Source organism: Lonchura striata, chromosome 4 (assembly GCF_050655825.1).
Source record: "Lonchura striata isolate lonStrDom1 chromosome 4, ASM5065582v1, whole genome shotgun sequence".
NCBI classification, from domain to species: Eukaryota; Metazoa; Chordata; class Aves; order Passeriformes; family Estrildidae; genus Lonchura; species Lonchura striata.
Window position 1 is genome coordinate 51,606,202 of NC_140706.1, and position 10,799 is coordinate 51,617,000.

Consider the following 10,799-nt stretch of genomic DNA (forward strand, 5'->3'; position numbering starts at 1 on the left):
CAGCAGCTGTTCATATTTTCTAGGAAGTCTGTTATAATAATGATGTCATGGAAAAAGGCTGGAATCTATTAAAATGGATCAGACAGGCAAGCCATTCAAAGCCTCCAAACAATATGCATATACAAGCTGCACTATGTACCTTACATTAAAATAAAAATGCACAAATAGTGGAGTTCCTTAAAAATATTATTGAGATCAGGCAATTAAGGTAATTTCATAGATTTACTTCAATAAATTCAGTTTACTACTAGAACTACCCAGTAAAGCAAAATAAAAAAGCTACAACAAGCTCACTATCAATTAAGCTCACTTTCACCTATAAAAGCATTTAAATCTATTTTTAAATCACTGGTTCAAGCTACATAGGAACAAAGAGCAGTAAAAGAGCAGCAGTGGATAGTTTGGAAACTAATAATCCAACTTAGCTTGTATTTTTCCAGACTCCACCAAGTCAACTATGTATGACATCAAATTTTAAAGATTCTGAGTTACACTGATGAGTTCACAAGTAAGGATAAGCATTAGAGATGAAGCACTATAAAATCTGAGATCAAGTTAAAAAGACATTCTTAAATCTCTTCCTTTTCAAGTAATCAAATAGATTTTGTACCTGCTAATTAAAAAACATCATGTACAAAAACCCAAAATTGATGAAAATACATCAAGACTCAAATATTAATGAAATTACTAATTGGTTTAAAGTGGCGATTCCAGCAGGTCATCTGAAGAGAGCTGTTTGATGACAGCCTGGTATATTTTGCACAAATAAGCTCTACTGCATTTATTATACTCCATAGTCAGCTATACTCAACATTACAACTGCAGCTATCTATTAAAAAAAAAAAAAAAACCTTACTATCAGAACTCCAACCCAAAATTCAAACTACTAAGCAGAATTAAAACCCCAGAAAACAATGACCCAAACTTCACGAACACTTCCACACTGAGGCCATTAAACACCAGCAAATGGGTATGTATGAACAAATTTTAGTTCACACAAGTCTGACTGCCAAATCTGATCCCCACTATCCTGCTCACATTTCCAGTGCCAGTAAATGGAGGAGGTAATGCTTGCACTAAGAGCAATAGGTTAGACACACAAGTGGCTCTGTGCACTTCTCTAAAGACTCAAAAGATTTGACCCAGGGCACAATAAAATGAGTCCGAATGCCTTATCTTAGGCACCTCACAGTATTCATAAATTTTCACTTTAAGCTCTTATTGCATATAATAAAATAGTGTTAACATTTCAGATGATCATTCAGGGCAGTTTATAAACTATTCAGTGATTAATGTCCTTGTCTCATGTTTTCAATTTTTATTGCTAGTGGAGGTCATATGTTATGATGTCAGCTTGAATCTAGATTTCCATTTTAAGCAAATTTAATTTAAATTATGATCCTAAGGCATATGGTAAAAACCACTTAAAAGTTCCTTACTGAGTAAATTTATTCACTATGCTAATAGGATGAATTTCACATTATGGTGCCACTTACTTATCAAACAAACACAGTTTGGGTGGATGGTCCCAGACAGTAAAGATGCCATAGGTTGAATGTGCAGGAGCTGAACTCATTTATGCCAAGATTTAACAGCACACTTTGCCAACCTTGAGTGCAGGGTTTGCAAGACTCAGCCAATAATAGGAAATTAATCAAATCCCCAGAGCATGATGTAAATTGAATCTGCCAAAAGGATTCAGAAGGAGGAAGAACAGAAGTCTTAAAAGATATCTGAACTGGAGGAAGGCTTGGGGCATATTTTCCTTAGGAGCTAGTGGGATAGAAATGTTTCTTGAGGCCTCTCACTAGTAAGACACTCATCCCTTTATTCTGCCATGCTCATCAGACAGAAGAATTCCTCACTAGATTGTAAAGAGAAGTTTTATGAGACAGCTGAGATCAGAGGAAAGTAGGTGGCCAGAGAAAGGACTGCTCTTCTCTCCTCTGCCCATCCCACCCTTGCCCTCCTTCTGTTTCCTCTGGACTATTGCTGCCTTTTTTATGACCCTGTCTGTGACAGCAGCTTACACAACTAAACCACTTGAGAGCTACCTCTGTCTTCTTTGTCCTTGCTCCCCAAAAGAAATAGTCCTCAGGTGGTTGTGCTCCCTAGGACAACTCACTATGGGCCCAAGTAACAGACAGCTCAATAATCTGATGGTTTCAAGCCCCAGGGTACAGAGCAACAATTTTCTGTATATTGCCATGCCCTTTTCTCATGTGCATTGGTTCCATGTGAAACATTAACAAAAAGTTATTTCTGATGAAGTTATTAGGTTTGATGTTCTGGATTATTATTATTACTATTACTTCTTTCCATAAAAGAATTATTAATAGAATAACAGTAACAAAGTTAAAGTTCTTCTCAAAGTAAAACCAAGCTGAAATGGGTTTCGCAGGTATGCAATGCATGAAGCACCATAGTTATTATTGCTTTTTTCTATAATTTATTTTTTTTTTTTCCAGTAATAAATGATAGTGCAGGTATGCAAAATAAATATTTCTACACAACCTTTGAATTACAATTTCTTATATTGGTAAAGCAGTGATAGAAATAACCAGTACAACCCACTGGAATTACTTCAATCATGACATAAGGAAGGATATGCAGAATTTACATAGTCACTAAAATTTCAGAGCTCATTTTGAATTGCTCAGGTGCTTAAAAATTCCTGCTAAAAGAGTGGACAATCTTCTGTAGCATTTTACAGTGTGATGCCTATAATGCAGTGTACACCAGCTCAAATATTTTGTATTACACAAGTATATTTCTAAAAACAAGGAATAGTACAGGAATTACATAGAGAAAGCATGGACCTACTTATGGGCATTTCTTTTTCCCCAGAAATGATTGAATGGACTAGAAGCTTCATATAATCCATCCATGGTATTGCTTTCCTCCAGGGTGGCATTTTAAGCACAGAGTAATCCAAAACACTTTGAAAGGTCTTTAGTGTGAAGCAATAAATCCATTTACATTTATGCAGATGTACAACCAAAAGCCATGTACACATCCACACAATTACATTGGTTCTGTTATTATCTTTGTACTCATTTTCAGATTCAGGCAGATAAGCAACTAACTAGGATATTGGACAAGCAGGAACAGCTATCATGTAGTTACATATGGTAAATATATTACTAACCTTAAAACGTCTCAAAACAATATTAAAAAAAGTTTTGTTAAAGGAAATATTTCAAAGCATGTTTAAACACCTAATAATAAAAATACAATTTTTCTGCAAGAATGGGAACAAAGACTTGGGACAGAACACAGAAAATTAATAGAATTTTAACAGTCTTAAGAATCCTTATATACCATATTCCCATATAAATAAATAGTAGCATATAAAAGATTATATTTAGTTCATTAATTTTGCATATCGTGTTTGGAATATAACATAGCTTTTTATTTTTTTAATACCTCCATACAATTTACTGGCATTTCAAGGTTAGCACAGCCATTTTTATAAGAAAAGGCTACAACTGTATTTTAAACTTAACAGGCATTCATTCTTTTTCCTTTCAAAATCTAGGTATAAGAAACAAAGCACCAGAGTCTTATAAATTTTCTAACACCAAATGCAAATTAAGTCATGAAATTGCTCAAGAAAAAGTTCCAAGAATGTAAACCCAAAGGAACTTCAAAATAATTTCTCAACTTCAGGCTCTTTATGATGCTGAGGCAACGTAACAAAATATCGTACAGTCAGGAAGCACTATCTGCATATGGAGAAATGTTTAATTCTCCAATTGCAGCAACTTCCTGTATTGTGTTTGTAAGTTCTAAGATGAAATAGATGTATACAAAAAGGAAGAAACTGAAAGGATGGCAAGGGCTCTGTAGATTATATAGCTCAGAGTTTTCAGTGGCCTGTTTCAAAGTGGACTGATAGTTCATAACTTAAAGGACATCATAGGTTTTGTAAAGCATCTATCAATTTTCTGTTTCTCCATCCTTTATTTGGGGTTGAGTGAACTGCTCACCTGTCAGACTGTCTCAGTCCACATTAGAAGTAAAAACCACACAACTCCCCCTATTATGTGATATGATAAAACTGTTCCTATTTTGTTTTTACATCAGCTCTGACTATAAGGCTTTACAACACCATCTCCAGCAAAGTGGGATTTTTCCCATTATGAAGTGAGTAATTATTTAATCTTTCAACAGTCCTCCTGAAAACACCCAAATCCTGGTTTCTTAAGCACTAGGCAGGAGTTTTAGCAGATTGTTTAAACAAAGAGCTGATGACTTTTTGCTCTGCAGATCTACCTCTTGTTTACCCCAGGGGAGACATCAGTCAAAGAATGACAGCTTAACTTGCCAGGCATGCTGTTATTTAGCAATAACCCCAAGGGGACTAGGGACATTTCCTGCACACAAAGTTTAGGTCTCCCAGTGGGAATCTAGAAATATGAGATAGACAATGACAAGCACCCTGCACCAGAGTCATGCTGCCAGCACCTGGTGTCTGTGTGCCCATTACCTCCAGCCACTTTCTCAACTGGCTCCCATTTTTCTGTCAAAGACAATTCTTTATAAATCCTTTCCTAACAGACATCCTAGGTACTAAGCATTCAAAATACTATCATTCAAACTTGAGAAAGACATCTGTCTTTGTCAAATATCCTGCTTGTTTCACTGTGAGCATCTCAAATGATTTTTTTCTTCAGCTTTTCAAAGTGTAGTTCATTAAGAGTGAACACTTCAGTGTTTACTTTATGGCGGTGTTTATTAACAACAATAGTCTTTATAAAAAGGAAATTAGTTAACTCAGTTCTTACCTGTAGAAGTATTACTTTTCAAGAAGTTTTCTTGTCTCACAGTTTAAGTAAGATTATATAATCTACAACAGAGCAGAAAAATACATAAATTACATATGATATTTACATTTAACATTAGTATTAGAGTTCAGTCACACTTGAGCAAACTGACAGATAAATTTCTAACTATTTTCATGGTGTGGCATATATTTTATGTGGCAAATATCAAGCAGCAATTGTACAATATTGCATATACTTACTAATATAAACTAACTTTTTCCTTTCCCAGTGCTCCTTCTCAGACAAGATGTAAGAGTTTTATCTACCTCCATGCATTACTCATAACACTCATGCTGTGGTTAGATAGATTAAATAATTAAGGCCCTGCTGACACAGTATTTCTTGTCACTAAACACCCCAATCAATTGAATTAGGTGCTTTAGGAAAAGGTACATGACTGAGGGCTGAGATGCACTCAACTCCCATCAACTTCTAATGAGCTCTTCGGTAAAAACATGCAAAAAAAAACCCCACACTCCCTAAAAGTATGGATCTGATTACATACCAGTGAAGCCTAATTATAAATTAACACCCTGAATGGCAGCTAAACAAAATGCTGTGAGCCTGAGTTTCTACTGACCAAAAAAGGCTCCCTGTCCAAAAAGCAGCAGCCACACCACAAAAACATTCCAGCCGAGACAGCCCACATTTGTGTGCACCATCTCCACCAGGAGCAGAAGCTATGGGCTCTAACCTTTCATACAAGCTGCAGAAAATGCCACATGCATCACAACCAGTTACATCTGCTATTCTTCAATCTGCATCTAGTGCCAGACTTGTGCCAAGTTTTCCATTTAGTGTTCACTAAGGTCTCTGCTGACTTGATTCTACAGAGAGACTGACAGTCAGACCAAGAAGTTTTGTTGTAAGAAACAGCCTATGTGAACCTCTGCAGAACTCAAATAAGTTTTTTCTTTCCTTGGTTTGGGGTTTTGTTTTGTTGTTTTGTTTTTCTTCTTCAACTAACCTACCTAGGGCCAGCAGAAACTGCCTCTGCTCTAGGTGAATTTTCTGGCATAACCATCAAAAAATTTATACCTAGCCTACGTAAAAAGCACAGCCCTGAGCCAAAAGCCAGCAGAAGGGAACAGCAGCAACACTATTTCACTGCTCAAATATCTTAAGGCAACAGTGTTGAGCCTTTGTTCTCTGTGTTGGTTCTCCAAGCTAGACAGGCAACCAACCACAAGCCTCAAATTACACTTCATTGATCCAGGGAAACTGAGGTGGTGTTTAGTTTCAGTTCTGCAACCTGCATGTTGACCTGCCTGTTTGTTGGCCTAAACAATGAGATTTCAGGAAATGAGGTGTTTGCACTTTGTCCAAGTCTTGTTTTTGGAGAAGGAGATCTCTGCCTCGGAGGCCTAGGTTAGTATGGAAGGAAAGCACAACATCTGGATCCAGGTTCTTGGGCTGCATTCCTGCCCTGAGAGAGTTTCTGCTTCAAATTCAATATGACCAAAATAAACACAAACCTAGAAATGGGAGGTGGTCTCAACTAGCTTGAAATCTTTTAGCATAATGTTTTTGTTACCTCTGGTAAAAGTGGAGGATATATTTAGAAAGAAAAGAGGGAGATTACAATTGTTTGTTCAGTAATATTTTACGAACATGTATTCCCACTTTTGGAAGATTTAATACAGTCCATCAATACAAAACCAAATCCTAACCATTTGCAATAAAAAATATATAGTTTATAGAAATTTTTAAAATTCACATAACACGACATTAATAAGATCCACAGTAATGGAGTGCCAGCAGTTAAATGTAGAAATAACATATATGATAAAAAAAATTATTCAGTTTCTCTATAAAATAAGTAAAATCTTCTGTGCAGACCTTCCATTAAACTAAATGACAGAATAAAGTTGCTCAAATGTGCAATGCAAGAATTCCAGTTTGAGACTCAAGCAAAGACCTTTGTTTCTTACTTTTGTGCCATGAAAAAAATTCCAAAAAAGATGCTTATAAATGACCTATCTTAACCCCCCACCCACCACCCAAAAAAATCCCATAAAATAGAAATAAATGAAACACAAGACATTTTTGAGAAACAATGTTCACTTCTCTCCTGAAAGTAAGAAACACTATCTCATTGTCTTCATGTATGGCAAATAGAAGTCTAGAGCTGCAGTTATTTGCTTGCTACCATAAAAGAATTGTAATTGTAATCTGGTGTCTAACTCAATCTACTGCAGAACTTTTGTATCAGTTTATCTTCCTTTAAAAATCTGCATAACTAAAGTACTGTTGGACTGAAGCCTTGCCTTGTGCCTACAAGCAAAATTTTATTATTTATTCTGGCTAATTGATTTGTCCAATTCCTTGTCTACATTCAGAAGGCACCTTCTGTTTGGAAAGAAAATCTAGTACTTATGGACTTCAGGTTGATGATACCCACCACAGCCAACCAAAGACTTTTTTTAAAAAAAACGCCTAACACACTTTTTTGGTGTGGTTTTGTTTGTTTTAACAAAGTTCTTGTCAGCTTTTCTCTTGATTTTGATTTAATTTAGATAAAAAGATTTATGACATTCATGCTCATAACCCAGAAGCCACTTCTTGGTAATTTGAAGCTATTTTTATTCAGCAACACCTGAAAAAATGCCTATGTGACACAAGTTTATGCAAGTGCTCCATTGCAATAAACCAAGATTCTGAAAAGGGCAAAGAGGATAACATTTCATCACATTAGTTTACTTACTGTCTATCACAGAGGAGAACCCTCCACAATAAAAAACACTGTTGCAAGTTCAGTTCAGAAATTTTTCTTCCTCAGAGAATACCTGAGGTACCTGGCAGTAATATATTGCAGAGATCCACCTGTATGTCCCACTAGCAACAGATGAACCACACAGAGTAAGTTTCTTTTCCCATTCTTAGGTACCAGATAGCCTTTGATTGTACAATAATGTCTTGGCTTAGATTTTCCTTGTACTTCAAAGCACAAGAAAAAGTGACAGTAGAAAACAGAACAAATAGAAACGCAGCTGAGACAGTTCCTTCAAAACTAGCAACATGAAATATTAAGTTTCACCTTCTTATCTAGAATATGTAAATGTTTCAGATTCTGATCTCAGGCTGACTTCCACTGACAAGAGCAGTGTGGCTGCCTGGGGAGCTGCCGCTGTCCATCTGCTTTACACGGATACAAGAGTGCCATCAGATCTGGGTCATCTCACCTCAGAGTTTGCCACACACGTAAATTACGGGATCACACACAAAAGTGGTTGTGCTAACTGCAATATAATTTATGGACAAAAAGATTTTTAGGCTTTTCCCTTCCACCCACTAATGTGAAAACACTCATTTATCTACAGAAATGAAAGGGGAATGTCTTTATATTTGCTCTTTCCAGAGGAACACCCATGCAGTATGTTTACCCATATGTCTATGGAAAATGGAAAAAATACATCCATAGTATATAAAATGTACTATATAAAATACCAGAGAATTAATATATTTTCTACTATTCAAACACTACAAATATGTGCACCTAACATTCTAGAATCATAGAGCATTTTGAGTAAGAAGGGGCCTTGTAAAGGTCATTTAGTCCAACCTCCCTGCATTAGAAACTTTATGGCAGTCACACGAATATGCACTGCCTAATAATCACTTTAGAGGATTTATACATGTTACTAATTGTGAAATGCCTGTGCACATACTCCCAGATGACAGAAGGATTTTAGAAAGCAGCCACCAGAAAATGCATGAAGAGTGTGATGTGCCAAGCTGCTGCTTGCTGGTAGTCCCTGCGCTATTCCCTCATGCTTGTAATCACAAGTCACTGGTATGCTGGGCACACTGGCAGGGAGCTGTGCTCTCTTCACTCAAATCAAGCAAGTCCCAGTGGAAAGAACAATTCAGTGTTCCAGCACCTCAACATGGAGCGCCCGACTTTGAATAAACTTTAACAAGGTGTTCATGGCTGAGAAATAACAGCAGGGGATCCCTGAAAGTTTCAGACTAATTGGCAGATGCCTTTCTATGTCAGGAAAAAAAAATAAAAATGCAAAACCCGACCCTTATTGTTCTGAATACATAACAAGTCACATTACAGAGCGCTAAAGCTGCACCTCAACCAAAACATGATATGCTAAACATAGTTGCAATACAAAAAGAATGAAAAAAAGATAGAACTTCTGGACTCACTCTTGAATGGCACATTCCATGTTATGTTCACATCCCCAAGTCACTGCAAACATCAGCTCATCCACATGTACACAACTCAGGTACATTTCCTAGGACCTCTACCACTGTTTTCCCAGTCACAAGAAACACAAAAGAAACAAGTATCTCATATAGAACCAATCCTTCTGTTTAGTTTACAGAATCAGTATTCTCTCTCATCTCTCTTTTTGTAAATTAAATTTACAGTGCAGAATGTGGCAAAAGACAGGAAATGACGAGGTGGTGGAAGCAGGAGACACCTCTCATGTGGGTCCCTGTTTTAAAGGACATGTAACTGAGGGACTCAGATCTATAGCATAGGTTTACTCTGATAACTGCAGGTGTGTAGTTCTTAACTAGACAACAGTCAACCAGTTGGATCAGCAGCATGTCCTTACTTTTCAATGTCTTAAAGAAGGGTTGGCTAGAAGAAAACATAGTTTTTGTGAAACTGATGTGTTTAACAGCCACCAAAATAAATGGAGGATTATTGGAATGATCTTTATTAAATGTCAGCTGACACAATGAATGCCACCACTCAAAGACCAGTATGAATGTAAGTTACACTTCTGCTGTCTCTGACAGATGTGCTTGGCAAAATTCTGCAGACTGGGGCCACTCAGCACCATCTGGTTCCATTAATAGTGGGAGCTATCAGGGTCATGGAGCAAATCACTCATGGGGACAAAAATGCAATACCCCCAGTTCATAGCCAGAATTCCCTAATTTGGGAAGTCACTTTGCTTGCTCTGAGCACAGCCATGGTGTAAGCTTATTAGGAGAGATAGGAGGCTTTCAGGTTCTTCTAGCTGTATCGATGTACACCAAGTGACAAATTGGCTTGGTTCCATGTGTATTTCCTGCATTAAACTTGCACGGGGGAGCAAACCCAATAGGGAAACCAGGGGAAACAGAGCAGCAGGGAAAGCAACAGTTTAGTTGCTCCCTGAAAAAGAGAGGCAGATTTTCAGACAGAACACTGGCTGCAAAGCCAAGCTTCGTATTACAAGTGAGGAAACTGCTTCCTGGTGTTTGATCTGCCCACATGAGTAAAAGAGCACTCGCTAAATGCGGCATCAAAGGCATTCTAATTGTCATCATTACTTCCACCTGTCCCCTGAAATACAACTCCAAATACCATCTAAAACCTCAGCCTCAGAGTGGCAATGGTGTGTGTTTCTAGCCTAATGCTACAACACAGCAGTCTCGGTCACATCTTGAGGATTATTCTGCATGAGACACCGCTCTGACGTAGAAGTAAAATGTTGTCACCCTGTCCCCTGAGTAATACATTTGCTCTCTATGACCTATCAAGATCAGCTGTTCAAACTTCCTATTCAAAGAGGAATTTTTGCAAGACTGTTTTTGAGAAGTTAGGTTTTGTTTTTTAACACAGTAACGTAAGCTCTTCATAGGAAATTAATGTCTATAATCATTGCTGCTCCTACTGAATAAAATCAGACCAATAAGTGAACAACCAAGCAAATAAAACAATGCAGTGAAAGCGAAACTGACTGGAAAGTCATAATACAGCCCTATCATCATAAAAATTTTACCAACTGTTCAAATAACTCCTGAAGTTAATTACTCTAAAAGTTAAATAGAAATACACTAATGTATCTAACTGCATACATTTTTGCTTCCATAAATCTCCATCTCTAGTAAAGCCCATACATTATCTGCATCATTAAACCTCAGCAAGCCTGGCAGCAAACATAAAATTTGACCGCTTACACATCAAAAATCATGACAAAAAAAACCCCATAACAATCTGAAGCAATCTGTATAAACTGTTTCAAA

At 37.0% G+C, this 10,799-nt stretch overlaps 1 protein-coding gene across 23 annotated transcripts in view; it reads right to left on the reverse strand.

The window, feature by feature from the left end:
* Nucleotides 1–10,799, reverse strand: part of BMPR1B (bone morphogenetic protein receptor type 1B) — a 228,445-nt gene that overhangs the window by 138,864 nt on the left and 78,782 nt on the right. For all 23 annotated transcript variants that reach the window (XM_085579105.1, XM_085579097.1, XM_085579095.1 and 20 more), the window contains one exon: nt 4,788–4,849. The gene's annotated coding sequence lies outside the window, so the exon portion shown is untranslated. The remainder of the gene's footprint in view (nt 1–4,787; nt 4,850–10,799) is intronic.